The following is a 20,712-nucleotide window of genomic DNA, read 5'->3' on the forward strand; positions in this document are numbered from 1 at the left end:
CCCGCGACGGCTCCCCGCGATACTCGACAGAGGATTCGCTAGACTCAAAGGAGATGGCTAGCATGTCTCCGCCGCCCGCTCATTCTGCCTCACCCAAGGGTGATGACGAGTGATAACCCATAAGTATAGGGGATCGCAACAGTTTTCGATAAGTAAGAGTGTCGAACCCAACAAGGAGCTAAAGGTAGAACAAATATTCCCTCAAGTTACAACTCTACACACGCTTTACGTTCGCTTTACCTAGAACAAGTATGAAACTAGAAGTACTTTGTAGGTGTTATTGGATAGATTTGCAAGATAATAAAGATTACGTAAATAAAAAGTAGGGGCTGTTTAGATAAAGAAACAATAAAGTAACTATAGCGAGTGTGGAAAAGTGGTGGTAGGAGTTGCGAAATTGCCCCTTAAGCAATTGACTACTTTACTAGACCGATAGGACAACGAAAATCTACTCAGACATCATAGGATGGCAACACGTCATTGGATAATAATATGAAGCATAAAGCACCATGTTCAAGTAGAGGGTACAGCGGGTTGCGGGAGAGTGGACCGCTGTAGATAGAGGGGGGAAGGTGATGGAGATGTTATGAACATGGTGGAGGTGTTGGTGTAGATCGCGGTGATGATGTTGATGGCCACGACAGCGTTCCGGCGCCACCGGAAGAGAAGGGGAGAGGGGGCCCCTTCGTCTTCTTCTTCCTTGACCTCCTCCCTAGATGGGAGAAGGGCTTCCCCTCTGGTCCTTGGCCTCCATGGCATGGGAGGGGTGAGATCCCCTCCGAGATTGGATCTGTGTCTCTGTCTCTCTCTGTTTCTCCGTTCCCAGATTCTTCCCTTTTACCATTTCTTATATTCCCGGAGATCCGTAACTCCGATTGGGCTGAAATTTTAACACGATCTCTATCCGGATATTATCTTTCTTGCGGCGAAAGAAGGGCATCAACCTCCTTACGGGTGGCCCACGAGGGTCAGGGGTGCGCCCAGGGGGGCAGGCGCGCCCCCTGCCTCGTGGCCACCTCGGGCACCGTCTCACGTGAATTTTTCTTCCCAAAAATCATATATATTCCAAAAAAAATCTCCATCAGTTTTTATCCTGTTTGGACTCCGTTTGAAACATGCAACAAACAGGAACTGGCACTAGGCACTGGATCAATATGTTAGTACCAAAAATAGTATAAAAAGTTGCCAAGTATATGAAAGTTGTAGAATATTGGCATGGAACAATCAAAAATTATAGATACGACGGAGACATATCAACGAGGTGGCGTCCCAATGGATCTTCCTAGACCAGGGGGAGATTCCAGAAATCGTTAAGGTGGCGCCGCAGGATGACTCCTCGGTTGCCGGACATAAGGGGAAAAAGCCCCCATGGGGACTGGTAGTGGGGGCCAAGTTCTCTTCGGCCCTCAGTCGGATACCATTCCGGAGACCTATACGGCTCCGTAGTCCAGCGAACGGCCTTCCCCGAAAGGAGGTGTGCATGTTCCACCGATGACCTCTGTCCAACTAGAGGCATCGGACAATCTGCTGGAAGCGCTGCGAGGCGCCTCCGTCGTGGATGATCACTGTGTCCTTATGGGTACGGTGATCAGAAAGGTTCAGTCTGCCAAAAGCGGACTGGCCGAGGCATGCACTAGCCTTTTAACAGGCTTTGAGGTAAAAATTGTAGAAAAAAATATCACAATGTGGATAGTAGCCCCCGATGCTCTGTTCGGTGTCCGGAAAGGAAAAGCCGAACAGGGGATCAAAATAATTTTCGCAGGAGTCACATAATATGTCTTTGTGAATAAGCAGGCGTCGCTGCTGGCTTCTGCCGCTCACACTGCGGAGGTCTCCGGACTGAAGCAGAACCTGGAGCAGGCCGAGAAAGAGCTCGGCCTCGTGAAGAAGCAACTGGAGGATAGCAAAGGTATGCAGTAACCTACGTGTATGTTTAGGAAGGATGAATGGTTCGTGCTGACTAAAGTGCCATGAACTTTATTAGGAGCCACGACCGAGGTGGCGGCCCTCAAGAAGGCATTAGAGAAGGCCAAGGACAAAGCGGCCAAGGAACGCACCGTGCGTGAGAAGCACGAGGCCTGGGTCGGTGAGGTTCAGCAAGAGCTCCAGGATGCCGTCAAGAAGTGCGAGTCCTTGGAGCGTGATTCTAAGACGCAAGCGTCCGAACTTGCGAAGGCCCTCCAGAGCGCGCATGAGGCTCGAGCCGGAGCCCAGAGCGCCCTTCAGGAAATCCAGGCGGCTCGGAAGAGCGCGGCGGGTAAGGCTTTCATTAAGCAAAGCAAGTCTCTGAAGGAAGCGTTCCTTTTACTTACCCGAATTTGGAGCTCTCCAGGGCGGTTACGGATTTGCCGCGCTGCGTATCAGATGCTGCCGAGTTCTATCGAGCCGAGGAAGGGAGTTCTACGGAGAAGCTGTTTTGGTCTCAATATCTTGGACCCGAACATCCGGTGTCCTTCAGCGACCAGCTGAAACAGCTGGACAAGCTGCACAAGGCGGCCGAGCTAGCCATGAAGTAGCTGATAGTCTGACTATGGCCTGCCGCGCTGATACCTACCACCTACTTCGGACTTGTGAAGCGGCTTGTTGATGCCTGCCCCCGGCTTGAGGTTATAAAGCGGTCAGTCTGTATCAAAGGTGCACATATGGCCTTTGCCCACGTCAAAACGCACTGGGCGAAGATGGATGCCAAGAAGCTAATGACCGAGGGGCCACCTGAGGGCAAGGAGCACCGCCGACCCGATTTTTATTTTGATGGTGTCCTGGAGGGGTGCTGCATTGTTGCGGATCACTGGGCGAAAGACATTATCTTTGAATGAATGTATGCGAGCTCCCTATGCCTTGTATGATAAAACAAAGTGTTTATGCAATATAATGCTTGTTATGTTTTTAAATTTTTACTTCTTGTGCGGCCGTGTTGTATGAAATCTGAGGGTTAACTAGTCGTCGGCTTCTGCCCCCACATAGATAGTACGGGAGTGTTCGGGATGGAATCTGAACAATCTTGATCCAATTAGATGGTCCTTGAAGGAGTTGTTTAGCGCAATGAACCAGGCAACCAGACTATGCGGCTATAACGCCCTCACTTAGCCATAGGAGTGCGACAATAAAAACATGGGCGCAACCCCTAGTATCCGAACTAGAGTGCTATACGCGTCTGATCGGGAAGTACCAATCCTTCACGTAATGCGGAAGAAATCTCCAACGATTTGCAACCTCCGAACAGCTGACCGGCTCTCGCCGCATCATGACAGTCAGTTTTCGGCTTTCTCTAGTGAGGTGCTCATTTGGATAAACCAAGGCGCAATCGCAGTAGTTCTCCTTTTACTACCTTAGCCGATATAGCGGAACGTAAGGTAGCAAGCACAGGAGTCGGGCAACACAACTATTGACCAAAGACATGATTTGGAGCCAATGCATATAATGCTAAATTCGGGGTGCCGAACTATACTTATAAAAAGTGTTCAGACTTTTGTTGCCATAGTGTGGGGTGCTGTGCAGCCCCTGGCGAACATGAAATGTACCAAAGTGTACGGGTGCTACCTGATAGGGTTATCCACAGAGGAGCTGAAAAATAGAAAGAAAACAGAAAAGGTAAAAAGGTAAAAAGCTGGAGTCCTACAGCTCCAACCGCAAACTATTCTCATTGTAATTTAATTAGTACGTCAAGGCGCATTGATACAGGTAGTGCGATAAGCAACATGCTATTTGACATGCCAGAACCAAGGGAGAGCTGCACGCGGGTCCTGAAAAACAGGTAGAGTTATCGTTAACGGAATCACCTAAAAAGTCCCCCATATGACTACGTTTCTCGCCATCTTGGTGTGTTTTATCCTTCGAGAAGACCGATGACCAGACCACCAGATGGTGCCTGTGGGATTGAGACCTGAAAAGGAAACAAGTAAGTGTGAAAGTATGTGTGTATCCGACGTCGGTTGAGCCGTACTACGGACCACAAGCTAGATATGCCTCCGTCGATGCCCATGGGATTTTGAGTGCGTAGTTATGTACGCGCGGCACGAATGCCACCACTTGATCGGAATTGCGACGGAGGCCAGATTGCTAGTCGAGCTCCTGACGAGCCGAGCTCTCCTGCTGTAGAGTAGTTCGGACCCTCTTAACGGTGTTCGTGGGCTCGGTAGCCGAATTAAGGTTCTGCTTGAGAATGCTGCTCTGTATTTCTGCTGCAAAGGCAGCTGTGTGCTCTTCTGTACGGAGGGAGCATTCCGTATTTCCGTTGACTATTATGATGTCTGATGTCTACTACACAACCTTCTTCTTGTAGACGTTGTTGGGCCTCCAAGTGTAGAGGTTTGTAGGACACTAGCAAATTTCCCTCAAGTGGATGACCTAAGGTTTATCAATCCGTAGGAGGCGTAGGATGAAGATGGTCTCTCTCAAGCAACCCTGCACCCAAATAACAAAGAGTCTCTTGTGTCCCCAACACACCCAATACAATGGTAAATTGTATAGGTGCACTAGTTCGGCGAAGAGATGGTGATACAAGTGGTATATGGATGGTAGATAATAGTTTTTGTAATCTGAAAATATAAAAACAGCAAGGTAACGAATGATAAAAGTGAGCGTAAACGGTATTGCAATGCGTTGAAACAAGGCCTAGGGTTCATACTTTCACTAGCGCAAGTCCTCTCAACAATAATAACATAATTGGATCATATAACTATCCCTCAACATGCAACAAAGAGTCACTCCAAAGTCACTAATAGCGGAGAACAAACGAAGAGATTATGGTAGGGTACGAAACCACCTCAAAGTTATTCTTTCCAATCAATCCGTTGGGCTATTCCTATAAGTGTCACAAACAGCCCTAGAGTTCGTACTAGAATAACACCTTAAGACACAAATCAACCAAAACCCAAATGTCACCTAGATACTCCAATGTCACCTCAAGTATCCGTGGGTATGATTATTCGATATGCATCACACAATCTCAGATTCATCTATTCAACCAACACATAGAACCTCAAAGAGTGCCCGAAAGTTTCTACCGGATAATCACGACGAAAATGTGTGCCAACCCCTATGCATAGGTTCATGGGCGGAACCCGCAAGTTGATCACCAAAACATACATCAAGTGAATCACGTGATATCCCATTGTCACCACAGATACGCACGACAAGACATACATCAAGTGTTCTCAGATCTTTAAAGACTCAATCCGATAAGATAACTTCAAAGGGGAAACTCAATCCATTACAAGAGAGTAGAGGGGGAGGAGAAACATAAGATCCAACTATAATAGCAAAGCTCGTGATACTTCAAGATCGTGCCAAATCAAGAACATGAGAGAGAGAGAGAGATCAAACACATAGAGCTCGTTTGGTTTGTGTCCACAAGTTGACGCCTGGGAAATTTTTTTGCCTGGTGTGGACATGAGAAGCTAGAAATTGCTGCCTGGCCAGGCTAGCCTTAAGAAAATGTGTTTGGATGAAGCCCGGCCTGGTGAATAGTTAAATGAATTTAAAAAGGAGTCTTGGACTGTACTGCTGACATGCTATAGCTGCAGGAGTGCTGTCATTTTGTGATTAGTAATTTTCAGGCAGCAATTAGCATCCAGGCCAGCTGCCCAGGCGCTCGAAATTGGACGCCTGGGGTTGCCTTGCTCTGCCTGGACCGGGCTAACTAAAGTGCTCAAGTATCTAGGCCAGGCTGTCTTCCTCAGTCCCAGGCAGCAAGCAAACAGCTTCTCTGGAAATCCAGGCACGCTCCAGGCTAGGCCAGACACGACGAGGACGTGAACCAAACTAACCCATAGCTACTGGTACATACCCTCAGCCCCGAGGGAGAACTACTCCCTCCTCATCATGGAGAGCACTGGGATGATGAAGATGGCCACCGGAGAGGGATTCCCCCTCTGGCAGGGTGCCGGAACGGGTCTAGATTGGTGTTCGGTGGCTACGGAGGCTTCTGGCGACGGAACTCCCGATCTATTGTGCTCCCCGATCGTTTTAGGGTATATGGAGATATATACGCGGAAGAAGTACGTCAGGGGAGCCACGAGGGGCCCACGAGGGTGGATGGCGCGCCCAGGGGGGTGGGCGCGCCCCCCTGCCTCGTGGCTTCCTCGTTGCTTCCCTTATGTGGACTCCAAGTCTCCCAGGTTTCCTTCCTTCCAAAAATAAGTTCCGTGAAGTTTCAGGTCAATTGGACTCCGTTTGATTTTCCTTTTCTGCGATACTCTAAAACAAGGAAAAAACAAAAATTGGCACTAGGCTCTAGGTTAATAGGTTAGTCCCAAAAATAATATAAAAGTGTATAATAAAGCCCATAAACATCCAAAGTTGATAATATAATAGCATGGAACAATCAAAAATTATAGATACGTTGGAGACGTATCAGCATCCCCAAGCTTAATTCCCGCTCGTCCTCGAGTAGGTAAATGATAAAAACAAAATTTTTGATGTGGAATGCTACCTAACATATTTATCATGTATTTCTCTTTATTGTAGCAAGAATATTCAGATCCATAAGATTCAAGACAAAAGTTTAATATTGACATAAAAATAATAATACTTCAAGTATACTAACTAAGCAATTATGTCTTCTCAAAATAACATGGCCAAAGAAAGCTATCCCTACAAAATCATATAGTCTGGCTATGCTCTATCTTCACCACACAAAATATTTAAATCCCGCACAACCCCGATGACAAGCCAAGCAATTGTTTCATACTTTTGATGTTCTCAAACCTTTTCAATCTTCACGCAATATATGAGCGTGAGCCATGGACATAGCACTATAGGTGGAATAGAATGGTGGTTGTGGAGAAGACAAAAAGGAGAAGATAGTCTCACATCAACTAGGTATATCAACGGGCTATGGAAATGCCCATTAATAGATATCAATGTGAGTGAGTAGGGATTGCCATGCAACAGTTGCACTAGAGTTATAAATGTATGAAATCTCAACAAAAGAAACTAGTGGGTGTGCATCCAATTCGCTTGCTCACGAAGACCTAGGGCATTTTGAGGAAGCCCATCATTGGAATATACAAGCCAAGTTCTATAATGAAAAATTCCCACTAGTATATGAAAGTGACAACATAGGAGACTCTTTATCATGAAGATCATGGTGCTACATTGAAGCACAAGTGTGGTAAAAGGATAGTAGCATTGCCCCTTCTCTCTTTTTCTCTCATTTTTTTATTTTTTATATTTTTTACTTGGGCCTTCTCTTCTTTTTTATGGCCTCTTTTCTCTTTTTTTATTTGGGCTTCTTTGGCCTCTTTTATTTATTTATTTACTTTTCGTACGGAGTCTCATCCCGAGTTGTGGGGGAATCATAGTCTCCATCATCATGTCCTCACTGGGACAATGCTCTAATAATGATGATCATCACACTTTTATTTACTTACAACTCAAGAATTACAACTCGATTCTTAGAACAAAATATGACTCTATATGAATGCCTCCGGCGGTGTACCGGGATGTGCAATGACTCATGAGTGACATGTATGAAAGAATTATGAACGGTGGCTTTGCCACAAATATGATGTCAACTACATGATCATGCAAGTAATATGACAATGATGAAGCGTGTCATAACAAGCAGAATGGTGGAAAGTTGCATGGCAATATATCTCGGAATGGCTATGGAAATGCCATAATAGGTAGGTATGGTGGCTGTTTTGAGGAAGGTATATGGTGGGTTTATGGTACCGGCGAAAGTTGCGCGGTGCTAGAGAGGCTAGCAATGGTGGAAGGTGAGAGTGCGTATAATCCATGGACTCAACATTAGTCATAAAGAACTCACATACTTATTGCAAAAATCTATTAGTTATCGAAACAAAGTACTACGCGCATGCTCCTAGGGGGATATATTGGTAGGAAAGGACCAACACTCGTCCCCGACCGCCACTCATAAGGAAGACAATCAATAAATAAATCATGCTCCGACTTCATCACATAACGGTTCACCATACGTGCATGCTACGGGAATCACAAACTTTAACACAAGTACCTCTCAAATTCACAACTACTCAACTAGCATGACTCTAATATTACCATCCTCATATCTCAAAACAATCATCAAGTATCAAACTTCTCATAGTATTCAATGCACTTTATATGAAAGTTTTTATTATATCCCTATTGGATGCCCATCATATTAGGACTAGTTTCATAACCAAAGCAAATTAGAAGGCTGTTTAGGACTCTCAAAATAATATAAGTGAAGCATGAGAGTTCATCTATTTCTATAAAATAAAACCACCACCGTGATCTAAAAAGATATAAGTGAAGCACTAGAGCAACAACAAACTACCCCGAAAGATATAAGTGAAGCTCAATGAGTAGTCGAATAATTATGCAACTATGTGAAGACTCTCTAACATTTAAGGATTTCAGATCTTGGTATTTTATTCAAACAGAAAGCAAAACTAAATAAAATAAAATTATGCTCCAAGCAAAACACATATCATGTGGCGAATAAAAATATAGCTCCAAGTAAAGTTACCGATGAATGAAGACGAAAGAGGGGATGCCTTCCGGGGCATCCCCAAGCTTAGGCTCTTGGTTGTCCGTCAATATTACCTTGGGGTGCCTTGGGCATCCCCAATATTAGGCTCTTGCCACCCCTTATTCCATAGTCCATCGAATCTTTACCCAAAACTTGAAAACTTCACAACACAAAACTTAACAGAAAACTCGTAAGCTCCGTTAGCGAAAGAAAACAAAACACCACTTCAAGGTACTGTAATGAACTTATTCTTTATTTATATTGGTGTTAAACCTACTGTATTCCAACTTCTATATGGTTTATAAACTCTTTTACTAGCCATAGATTCATCAAAATAAGCAAACAACACACGAAAAACAGAATCTGTCAAAAACAGAACAATCTGTAGTAATCTGAATCAAATGTATACTTCTGTAACTCATAAAATTCTCAAATAAATTGCTGGACGTGGGGAATTTATCTATTAATCATCTTCAAAAATAATTAACTAAATATCACTCTCCAATAAAAAATGGCATCAATTCTCGTGAGCGCTAAAGTTTCTGTTTTCTACAGCATGATCGCAAAGACTTTCCCCAAGTCTTCCCAAAGGTTCTACTTGGCACAAACACTAATTAAAAGCATAAAACCACATCTAAGCAGAGGCTAGATAAATTATTTATTGCTAAACAGAAGCAAAAATCAAGGAACAAAAATAAAATTGGGTTGGCTCCCAACAAGCGCTATCGTTTAACGCCCCTAGCTAGGCATGATGATTTCAATGATGCTCACATAAAAGATAAGAATTGTAACATAAAGAGAGCATCATGAAGAATATGACTAGAACATTTAAGTCTAACCCACTTCCTATGCATAGGGATTTTGCGAGCAAACAACTTGTGGGAACAATAATCAACTAGCATAGGAAGGCAAAACAAGCATAACTTCTAGATTTTCAACACATAGAGAGGAAACTTGATATTATTGCAATTCCTACAAGCATCTATTCCTCCCTCATAATTTTCAGTAGCATCGTGAATGAATTCAACAATATAACCAGCACCTAAAGCATTCTTTTCATGATCTACAAGCATAGCATTTTTATTACTCTCCACATAAGCAAGATTCTTCTCATTTGGAATAGTGGGAGTATCATAAGAGACTTGAATACTATAAATTGTTTCCACATTAAAAGAGTAATGTTCAGAAAAAGGGTAATCATAATCATGACAAGTTTTATAAATATAATCACTACTTTTTATAGCATAAGTATCATCACAATAATCATCATAGGTAGGAGGCATGCTATCATCATTATAAACTTGCATATCAAATCTTGGGAGACTAAAAATATCGTCATTAAACATAGCTTCCCCAAGCTTGGGACAAACATTAATTGCAGAAAATATATTCTCAAAAACATCATATTCATCAAACATAGCATCCCCAAGCTTGGGCCTTTTCATATCATAAGCATAATCACTCTCATCATTAATAGTATGGATAGCACCAATAGTATAGCAATTATCATATTCTTCCAAGCAAGTGCCAAAAAGATTTTCAAGAAGTATCATTATCTTCCACAATTATATTTTCATGAGGCATAATAGTAATATGAGCAGCATTATTTGGGAGAGATATATTTTTACCTCTCTTATTTTTTCTTTTCTTCTTCTTCACCACATCATGTGTGGGTTCAATCCTCTTTTTGGAGCTCCTTATTAATGAGATTGGTTGAATAGGAGGCTCCTCCTCGTTACCTGATTCATCATAAGAAATAATAGAAGGGTATTGGGAAGTCTCTTCCCTTTCATTATTATTCTCTTCATCCTATATTTGTTTTCTTTTCTTTATGTAATTGGCAATGTAAGGATTTTCAATGCAATTCACCACACAATACATATAAATTTCCACTAGATCAAAGCCAAACAGTTTATAACGGGCAAATTCTGGAAGATCCCCAGATATATGTTTCATTTCTTCGCAACCCATAAGCAAGCTAAGTTCATTATAATGTGCAAGGGAAATCAACTCATCACAATTTTTGGACACAATTAGATCATGAAACAATTTGCATCGGATGGTTAAATGACCACATTCATTGCAAAGCTCACAAGTATGGCCAAGAAAATTTAAATTTGCAGCACAATCATCTAACCTTTCTTGCAACAATTTAGTTTCTAAGTACTTATGCCTCTTGCAATATATATCTTCCCTATTTGGTGTGTACCTACAAACCCAATGCACTCCACAAAAATTGACATGTTTATAGGAGACATTTTCATCATAACTAGTGCAATCATCATTAGTACCATGGATATTCAAGGAGTTCATACTAACAACATTGCAATCATGCTCATCATTCAAAGATTTAGTGCCAAACATTTTAATGCATTCTTCTTCTAACACTTTGGCACAATTTTCCTTTCCATCATACTCAGGAAAGATATTAAAAAGATGAAGTGTATGAGGCAAACTTAATTGCATATTTTTTTGTAGTTTTCTTTTATAAACTAAACTAGTGCTAAAACAGGAAACAAAAAGATTCGATTGAAAGATCTAAAGATATACCTTCAAGCGCTAACCTCCCCGGCAACGGCGCCAGAAAAGATCTTGATGTCTACTACACAACCTTCTTCTTGTAGACGTTGTTGGGCCTCCAAGTGTAGATGTTTGTAGGACAGTAGCAAATTTTCCTCAAGTGGATGACCTAAGGTTTATCAATCCATAGGAGGCATAGGATGAAGATGGTCTCCCTCAAGCAACCCTGCAACCAAATAACAAAGAGTCTCTTGTGTCCCCAACACACCTAATACAATGGTAAATTGTATAGGTGCACTAGTTAGGCGAACAGATGGTGATACAAGTGGTATATGGATGGTAGATAATAGTTTTTGTAATCTGAAAATATAAAAACAGCAAGGTAACGAATGATAAAAGTGAGCATCAACGGTATTTTAATGTGTTGAAACAAGGCCTAGGGTTCATACTTTCACTAGTGCAAGTCCTCTCAACAATAATAACATAATTGGATCATATAACTATCCCTCAACATGCAACAAAGAGTCACTCCAAAGTCACTAATAGCGAAGAACAAACGAAGAGATTATGGTAGGGTACGAAACCACCTCAAAGTTATTCTTTCCAATCAATCAGTTGGGCTATTCCTATAAGTGTCACAAACAGCCCTAGAGTTCGTACTAGAATAACACCTTAAGACACGAATCAACCAAAACCCTAATGTCACCTAGATACTCCAATGTCACCTCAAGTATCCATGGGTATGATTATTCGATATGCATCACACAATCTCAGATTCATCTATTCAACCAACACATAGAACCTCAAAGAGTGCCCGAAAGTTTCTACCGGAGAATCACGACGAAAATGTGTGCCAACCCCTATGCATAGGTTCATGGGAGGAACCCGCAAGTTGATCACCAAAACATACATCAAGTGAATCACGTGATATCCCATTGTCACCACAGATACGCACGACAAGACATACATCAAGTGTTCTCAAATCTTTAAAGACTCAATCCGATAAGATAACTTCAAAGGGGAAACTCAATCCATTACAAGAGAGTAGAGGGGGAGGAGAAACATAAGATCCAACTATAATAGCAAAGCTCGCGATACATCAAGATCGTGCCAAATCAAGAACATGAGAGAGAAAGAGAGAGATCAAACACATAGCTACTAGTACGTACCCTCAGCCCCGAGGGAGAACTACCCCCTCCTCGTCTGGCGGCGGAACTCCCGATATATTGTGCTCCCCGTTCGTTTTAGGGTATATGGAGATATATAGGCGGAAGAAGTACGTCAGGGGAGCCACGAGGGGCCCACGAGGGTGGTGGGCGCGCCCCCTGCCTCGTGGCTTCCTCGTTGCTTCCCTTATATGGACTGCAAGTCTCCCAGGTTGCTTTCCTTCCAAAAATAAGTTCCGTGAAGTTTCAGGTCAATTGGACTCCGTTTGATTTTCCTTTTCTGCGATACTCTAAAACAAGGAAAAAACAGAAACTAGCACCGGGCTCTAGGTTAATAGGTTTGTCCCAAAAATAATATAAAAGTGTATAATAAAGCCCATAAACATCCAAAGTTGATAATATAATAGCATGGAACAATAAAAAATTATAGATACGCTGGAGACGTATCAACGCCTCGTGGACCAGGCATCTTGAGCTTGAGATAAGCATAGTGTGGTACTGCGTTGAATCGAGCGAACGCGGTTCGTCCGAGAAGTGCTTGATAGCCGCTGCGAAAGGGGATGATATTGAAGATTAACTCCTCGCTTCGGAAGTTGTCCCGAGATCCGAAGACAACCTCTAGTGTGATTGAGCCCGTACATCGGGCCTCTACACCTGGTATGAGTCCTTTGAAGGTAGTCCTGGTGGGCTTGATCCGACATGGGTTAATGCCCATTTTTCGCGCTGTGTCCTGATAGAGCAGATTGAGGCTGCTACCTCCGTCCATAAGGACGCGAGTCAGGTGGAACCCATCAATTATTGGTTCGAGGACCAGTGCGACTGAGCCATCGTGACGGATACTGGTCGGATGATCCCGGCGATCAAAGGTGATCGGGCATGACGACCATGGATTAAATTTTGGGGCGACTGGCTCTATCGCGTAGACGTCCCTGAGCGCACTCTTGCGCTCCCTCTTGGGATGTGGGTAGCGTATATCATGTTCACCGTTTTGACCTGAGGGGGAAACTTCTTAGTCCCCCTATATTTGGTTGCTGGGGCTCTTTGTCATCGTCCTCGCTTTGCGATCCCTTTTCCCTGTTTTCGGCGTTTAATTTGTTGGCCTATTTAAAAACCCAGCAATCTCTATTTGTATGATTGGGTGGTTTCTCTGGGGTGCCATGAATCTGGCGCGGACAATAAAGTATGAGGTCCAAGCTGGATGGGCCTGAATTGTTCTTTTGGAACGGCTTCTTCCGCTAACTGGACTTAGAGAGCCCCTGAATCCGGCATTGACTGCCATGTCCTCGGTGTTATCACTGTTCTTTCGACGCTTGTATCTATTGCGTTGAGACTTGTCTTTTCTAGTTTTAGCTTCAGGGGTGCCTGCGTCGCTGGCAATTTTTTTGCTATGGGCCAACCAACTGTCCTCGCCCGCACAAAAGCGGGTCATGAATGCCGTGAGGGCTGCCATGGATTTTTTCTTTTCTTGGATGAGGTGGCGAGCGATCCATTCATCGCAGATGCTGTGTTTGAAGGCTGCTAGGGCTTCGGCATCCGGACAATCGACAATTTGGTTCTTTTTACTTAAGAACCTAGTCCAGAATTTCCTGGCGGACTCTCTAGGCTGTTGAACTATATGGCTTAAGTCATCGGCGTCCGAAGGTTGAACGTATGTGGCTTGGAAGTTATCGAGGAAGGCCTCTTGCAAGTCCTCCCAGCTGCCAATAGAATTTGCAGGCAGACTGTTGAGCCAGTGCCCAGCTGGCCCCATGAGTTTTAACGGGAGGTATTTGATGGCGTGGAGGTCATCGCCGCAGGCCATATGAATGTGGAGAATGAAGTCTTCGATCCACACTGCGGGGTCCGTGGTTCCATCGTATGATTCTATATTCACGGGTTTGAACCCTTCTCGGGATTCATGATCCAGAACCTCATCGGTGAAGCAATGAGCGTGTGCGGCACCTCTATATCGGGTCATATCATGACGTAGCTCTGATGGAGTCCGTCTGCGGTTTTTAGCCCGCGCATGACTAAGTTTGTCACATCCGAATAGGTGGCTGTCGTCGCGTGTTGAGGCACGTCCTCGCGATCCGTAGATTGATCTAGTATGTCCTGCTTTATTGTTCAGGTTTTGCCGGAGGTCATATGTATGACCGTGGGCTAATTTACCTCTTCCTGTGCGGTGAGGCGGGGCTGGCTGGTGTTCGGCGTGAGTTGCCGTTTTGTCTCGACCACATGGTGGTCGGTCAGCCTCATTGTACGATGGAGGTATGTATTCCGGCGCCTCCTCGTCAAACTGAGGTAGCAATTTGCGCTTTGGGTAGCTTTTGGTTGGGCGCTTGAGGCAGTATTCTTCGGCTTCTAGGACATCGGTCCATTTATCATTGAGCAGATCTTGGTCAGCTTGAAGTTGCTGCTGCTTCTTTTTCAGGATCCTTGAAGTGGAGATTAGCTGGTGCTTGAAGTGCTCCTGCTCAAGTGGTTCCTCAGGCATGATGAAATCCTCAGTGTCGAGGCTCACCTCATCCTCGGAGAGCGGAAGGTAATTATCGTCCTCCGAATCTTCATGTGTGGCCTGTTTACCAGGGCTAACCTGCCCGCCTTCCCGTTCATCTTGTTCATTAGCTGTATCGACGGGGTCTTCGTTGTCTTCGACACCTTCTGGCGTGTTATCTTATCATGTGTCGGTATTGCTGTATTTACTGCGGTATGACTTAGAGCGGCGCGGCTGACGCCGGCTTTTGGATTGTATTTCGGAAGGTTTATCTTCAGCTGGATCTTCCTTGTCATCGCCGCTGTTTTCTTTTGGTGCATCCACCTTGTATACATCATACGAGGAAGTGGCTGTCTAGCGTCTGGTAAACAGCGGGTTCTGGACCTCTTCTTCTCCGACATCGTCGTCCATACCATCGATGTCCTCGGAGTCGTAATCAAGTTCTTCGGTCAAATCCTCAACCGTGGCTATGAAGTGGGTGGCGGGTGGGAAGCGAAATTCTCCACCGTCAGCCCCTAGTTCGAGCTGGAAATAGTTCGGCTGTGAGTCCTCCGCCAAGGACAGGTTTTTTAATTAGTTTAGCACATCGCCCAAAGGCAAGTGCTGGAAGATGTCTGCGGCGCTGAATTTGATGATCGACAAATGATCAAGCTCGGCGTCCGCCGGCTCACGTGGTGCGGAACTTACGACCGGGGACGAGTACGGAGTTCCGCTGACAAAGACGTCGTGAGAGATTAAGTCTATGTGCGGCTCCAACGCCGTGGAATCTGTGGCCTCCGTCGTAAGGTTGATCCTCCCGTCCTTGGATGGCGCAGCTTGCTCCGAATCTAGGGCCAGAGCGGTTACAGGCGCAATCTCCTGGGTGCGGCCTGATGACAGATTTAGGTCATGATCATCGGGGTGACCGGTGATACGTCTCCAATGTATCTATAATTTTTGATTGCTCCATGCTATTATATTATCTATTTTGGATGTTAATGGGCTTTATTTTATACTTTTATATCATTTTTTGGACTAACCTACTAACCGGAGGCCCAGCCCAAATTGCTGTTTTTTTGCCTATTTTAGAGTTTCGCCAAAAAGGAATATCAAACGGAGTCCAAACGGAACGAAACCTTCGGGAACATGATTTTCTCAACAAACGAGATCCAGGAGACTTGGAGTGGGCGTCAAGAAACAATCGAGGAGGCCACGAGGCAGGGGGCGTGCCCTCCACCCTCGTGGGCCCCTCGTTGCTCCACCGATGTACTTCTTCCTCCTATATATATCCACGTACCCCCAAACATCCAGGAGCACCACGAAAACCTAATTCCACCGCCGCAACCTACTGTACCCGAGAGATCCCATCTCGGGGCCTTTTCCGGAGCTCAGCCGGAGGGGGAATTCATCACGGAGGGCCTCTATATCAACTCCATGGCCTCTCCGGTGATGTGTGAGTAGTTTACTTCAGACCTACGAGTCCATAGTTATTAGCTAGATGGCTTCTTCTCTCTCTTTGGATCTCAATACAAAGTCCTCCTTGATCTTCTTGGAGATATATTTGATGTAATCTTCTTTTGCGGTGTGTTTGTCGAGATCCGATGAATTGTGGGTTTATGATCAAGTTTATCTATGAACAATATTTGATTCTTCCCTGAATTCTTTTATGTATGATTGGTTTATCTTTGCAAGTCTCTTCGAATCATCAATTTGGTTTGGCCTACTAGATTGATCTTTCTTGCAATGGGAGAAGTGCTTAGCTTTGGGTTCAATCTTGCAGTGCTCAGTCCAAGTGACAGAATGGGAAACGACACGTATTGTATTGTTGCCATCAAGGATAAAAGGATGGGGTTTATATCATATTGCATGAGTTTATCCCTCTACATCATGTCATCTTACTTAAAGCATTACTCTGTTCTTATGAACTTAATACTCTAGATGCATGCTGGATAGCGGTCGATGTGTGCAGTAATAGTAGTAGATGTAGAATCGTTTCGGTCTACTTGTCGCGGACGTGATGCCTATATACATGATCATACCTAGATATTGTCACAACTATGCTCAATTCTATCAATTGCTCGACAGTAATTCGTTTACCCACCGTAATACTTATGCTCTTGAGAGAAGCCACTAGTGAAACCTATGGCCCCCGGGTCTATCTTCCATCATAGTAATCTTCCAACACTTAGCTATTTCTATTGCCATTTATTTTACTTTGCATCTTTATTTCTCTTTATCATAAAAATACCAAAAATATTATCTTATCATATTTATCAGATCTCACTCTCGTAAATGACCGTGAAGGGATTGACAACCCCTTTATCACGTTGGTTGCGAGGTTCATATTTGTTTGTGTAGGTGCGTGGGACTCGAGCGTGATCTCCTACTAGATTGATACCTTGATTCTCAAAAAATGAGGGAAATACTTACGCTACTTTACTGCATCACCCTTTCCTCTTCAAGGGAAAACCAACGCAGTGCTCAAGAGGTAGCAAGAAGGATTTATGGCGCCGTTACCGGGGAGATTTGTGCCAAGTCAAGTCAAGATTTGACTCCCGACAACGAGCCATTTCTGGCGCCGTTGCCAGAGAGTCTACGCACAAGTCAAGACATACCAAGTACCCATCACAAACTCTTATCCCTCGCATTACATTATTTGCCATTTTCCTCTCATTTTCCTCTCCCCCACTTCACCCTTGCCGTTTTATTCGCCCTTCTTCTGTTCGTCTTTCCATTTGCTTTGGTGTCTTACTTGGCTCGTTTTCTCGTTTGTTTGGATTAGTTGTTTATTTATTGCTAAACAGAGAACCTAAGATCTATGGATGTCACATCCCTAGCTTCTGGTGTTGCCTAGTGTTTGCATCTTGCTTGCATCATGTTTAAATTTCTGAAACTTGAATTGAGGATTGTTGAAACCTCAGAAATCTAATTAAAAGAAGGGCAAGCACCCTTTAAATAGCATTCTGTGAATCCAAAATGCCCAAAAAATAGTTCTGTGAATTTTGGCAAGAGTTATATATCAAACCAAAATTCTGGAACATTTTTAAGGAATTATTTTTGGGACTCTGAATTTAAATCAATAAGTATTTGACTTTTGGATTATATTCAATTCATATAGAATATATTTTAAAAGGCCTGAAATTATTTATGTGCCTTTGGAATAGTCCATAATGGCAACATACAAATATTCAGAAGGTTTTGCCCTGCTTTGATTTACTTGTGAATTTGAATCAGTGGCAAAATGATTAAATAAAAGGAAAACAACACAGATAATAAAACAGAGCATTTTTTACCTGGCCTCACCTGTGAAGCCCACCAGAGAGGCCAGCCCACCTACGCGGCGCGCTACTGTACCGGCCCAGCCCACCTCCACCTCCCCGTTGTCTTCCTCCCCTCGCCCCGAAGCAGCTGCGTGCCAGCAGCAGCGCACACAGGAGCTCCACCTCCTGCTTGCCACGGAGGCGCCCCCGAGCCCATCCGACGCGCCTGGAGAAGCCCCACGGACCTCCTCCCTCACTCCCCCATCTCTCTGGTCTCTCCCTCACCCCTAGCTCCCCCCGAGCTCCATCCGGGAGCAACCGCCGGCCGCCGTCTCGCGTACGCGCAGCTACAGCCGTCCCCTCGCCTCTCCGAGCTGTCCACGAGCTCCGCCTCGTTCCTCTCCTCCTCCTCACCGAGCCTCCCGACGCCGGAAGCCCCAAAAACGTCGCCGGCCTCGTCGTGTTCACCGTCGGGCACCGGAGACCGTCGCCGCCGATTCGTCATCCATAGGGCTTCCCCGAGCAGGCTGGCCATCCCTACGGCACCGCTGTGAGCCCCCGAGCGTTTCCCCCTCTCCCCATGGTCAATCCCATCCTCTAGCCCGCCTAGCCACCAGAGCCGGGAGCTCCGTGCCGCCGGCCATGGCGCCGAGAGCTCCGTGCCGCCGGCCATGGCGCCGCCGTGGCCAGAGCCCGAACCAGCCGCCCCCGCATGCGTCGTCGTTATCCCCGCCTCTGCAGGAGCCCGTAGCTTCCACCAACTCTTCTTCCCGCACACCACAACGCCGCCCCGGCCAACCCCGTGCGGGCGCTGCCGCGGATGTGCTCCCCGCGGTCGTTCTGGTTCACCCCGGCTCGAGGTAACCGCACTGTTGGACGCGGACGAGTCGCAGCTGCACGTAGAGCCCCTCCACCGCCCATTTGGTCATCGGAGGGCAAAGCCCGAGCAACGTCGCCGTCTCTGGACGTCGTCGGCGACTAACCGCCGACCGAACCCGGCTGTTAGGGGCTAATTACCCCACTAACGACCACCTGAGTCAATGACTGACGGGCCCCACTTCCTAACTAACCAGCTAACAAAAATAGTTAAGTTTAATCTAAACACAGTGGCCCCACAAGCCAGAGTTGACCTCGCTAATGTGGCAGTTGACCCGACCCCACCTGTCTGTGACCTAGGCAGCACTGGGTCACTGACCAGTGGGCCCCACTAGTCAGGTTTGACCTGGACGGCTCCTGTTGACCTGCTGACATCAGCATGACCCAATGCTGACGCAGTAATACATTTTCTGGATTTATTAATAATCAGTAAATTCCAGAAAATATCCAAAACTTCAAAAAATCATAGAAATTCAACCGTAACTCCAAATGAAATAAATTATATATGAAAATGATCAGAAAAATCCAAGGAATCTGAATATGGCATTTTCATGCATGTTTGAACAACTTAACCTCACTGTTTAGTCCAAAACATGATAATGCACTATTTGAATTCATAGTTTGAATTTGAATTTGAACCTAGTGTTCAAACCAACTCCATTTAACTTGTTGCTAGTTGCATTAGCTCAATCAACAGCATATTGCCATGTCATGATCATGCATCATATTGTTGCATCGCATTGATTGTGTTCTTCCTTGTTTGCCGGTAATTGTCCCCTCTCGGTAGACACTGCTCCGACGCTGTGATCGTTGACACTGATGAAGACTCAATGTTATCTTCAAAAGTGCCAGGCAAGCAAAACCCCCTTGTTCATTCTGATACAACCTCACTCTCTCGCTCCCGCTCTCTTTTACTGCATTAGGACAACACCGTTTCAACTGTTACATGTTGCGGTAGCTGAACCCCTTTCCTCTGCATGACCTGTCATTGCCACAGTAAATAGATGAAACCCACTAGCATGAGTAGGAATTGTTTGAGCCCTGATGTGCCTACTCATTCATGCTTGTTGTCATGCCTGCTACTTCTTAGAGTTGAGTCCGGTCTGATTCATCGGGAATGAATTGGAACGTGGTGAACATGTCCTGCCGTTGAGAGCTAAGTGTGTGAACACGATTTGGTAAAGGTAGCGGTGAGAGGCCATGTAGGAGTACATGGTGGGTTGTCTCATTGCAGCCGTTCTCAGGAACTGAGTTTTGTGTTTGTGATCCATGAACAGTTACTACCACAAATTGGGTTCCGGTAACTTGGCCCCTCTCAGCTTATTAATCAACTCGATCTCTGTCCAGGAGTTGCAACTAGTTTCTGGTGTTTGTAGGTAGTGTTAGTAGTCTACCAAGTGGCACCCGGTACAGGTGGGCTTGGGACAGACTAGGCACAGTGGCACGGTGTACCAAGTGGCACCCGGATGGTGGGCTTGGGAACCCTGCACACATCGTTTGGGGCCGTGAGCGACACCCCGGCCGGATCTCCTTGCGGATGGAACCCGAATAGGCGATAAACCTGGACTAGAGACTTGTTGGTTAGTCAGGTTGTGGCCGACTCCCTCGCCCGGCTTCCGCTTGAAGGTTGCCGAGGTACATGACGTGTACAGGGCGATAAGTGGCGAGAGCGTGTGTGAAGAAGTACACCCCTGCAGGGTAATCATTATCTATTCGAATAGCCGGATTCCTCGGATATGGAAACTTGGACCCCTTGCATAGTTCATAGACAAGTGAAAGTGGATACTCTAAAACTCGCAAGATAAGCGTGAGTGCTATGGATGGCGTTCTCGCAGGGAGACGAGAGCGGATCCATAGTGGTGTATTGGTATGGTGAATTTGTGGACTCGTGTGCGCCACCTCAAAAGAGTTACTTGCAGTCGTAGTTCAGGTTAGCCACTGAGTCAAAGCTGGCTTGCTGCA

Source organism: Triticum urartu, chromosome 7A (genome assembly GCF_056163025.1).
Source record: "Triticum urartu cultivar PI428250 chromosome 7A, HENAU_Tu73, whole genome shotgun sequence".
NCBI classification, from domain to species: domain Eukaryota; kingdom Viridiplantae; phylum Streptophyta; class Magnoliopsida; order Poales; family Poaceae; genus Triticum; species Triticum urartu.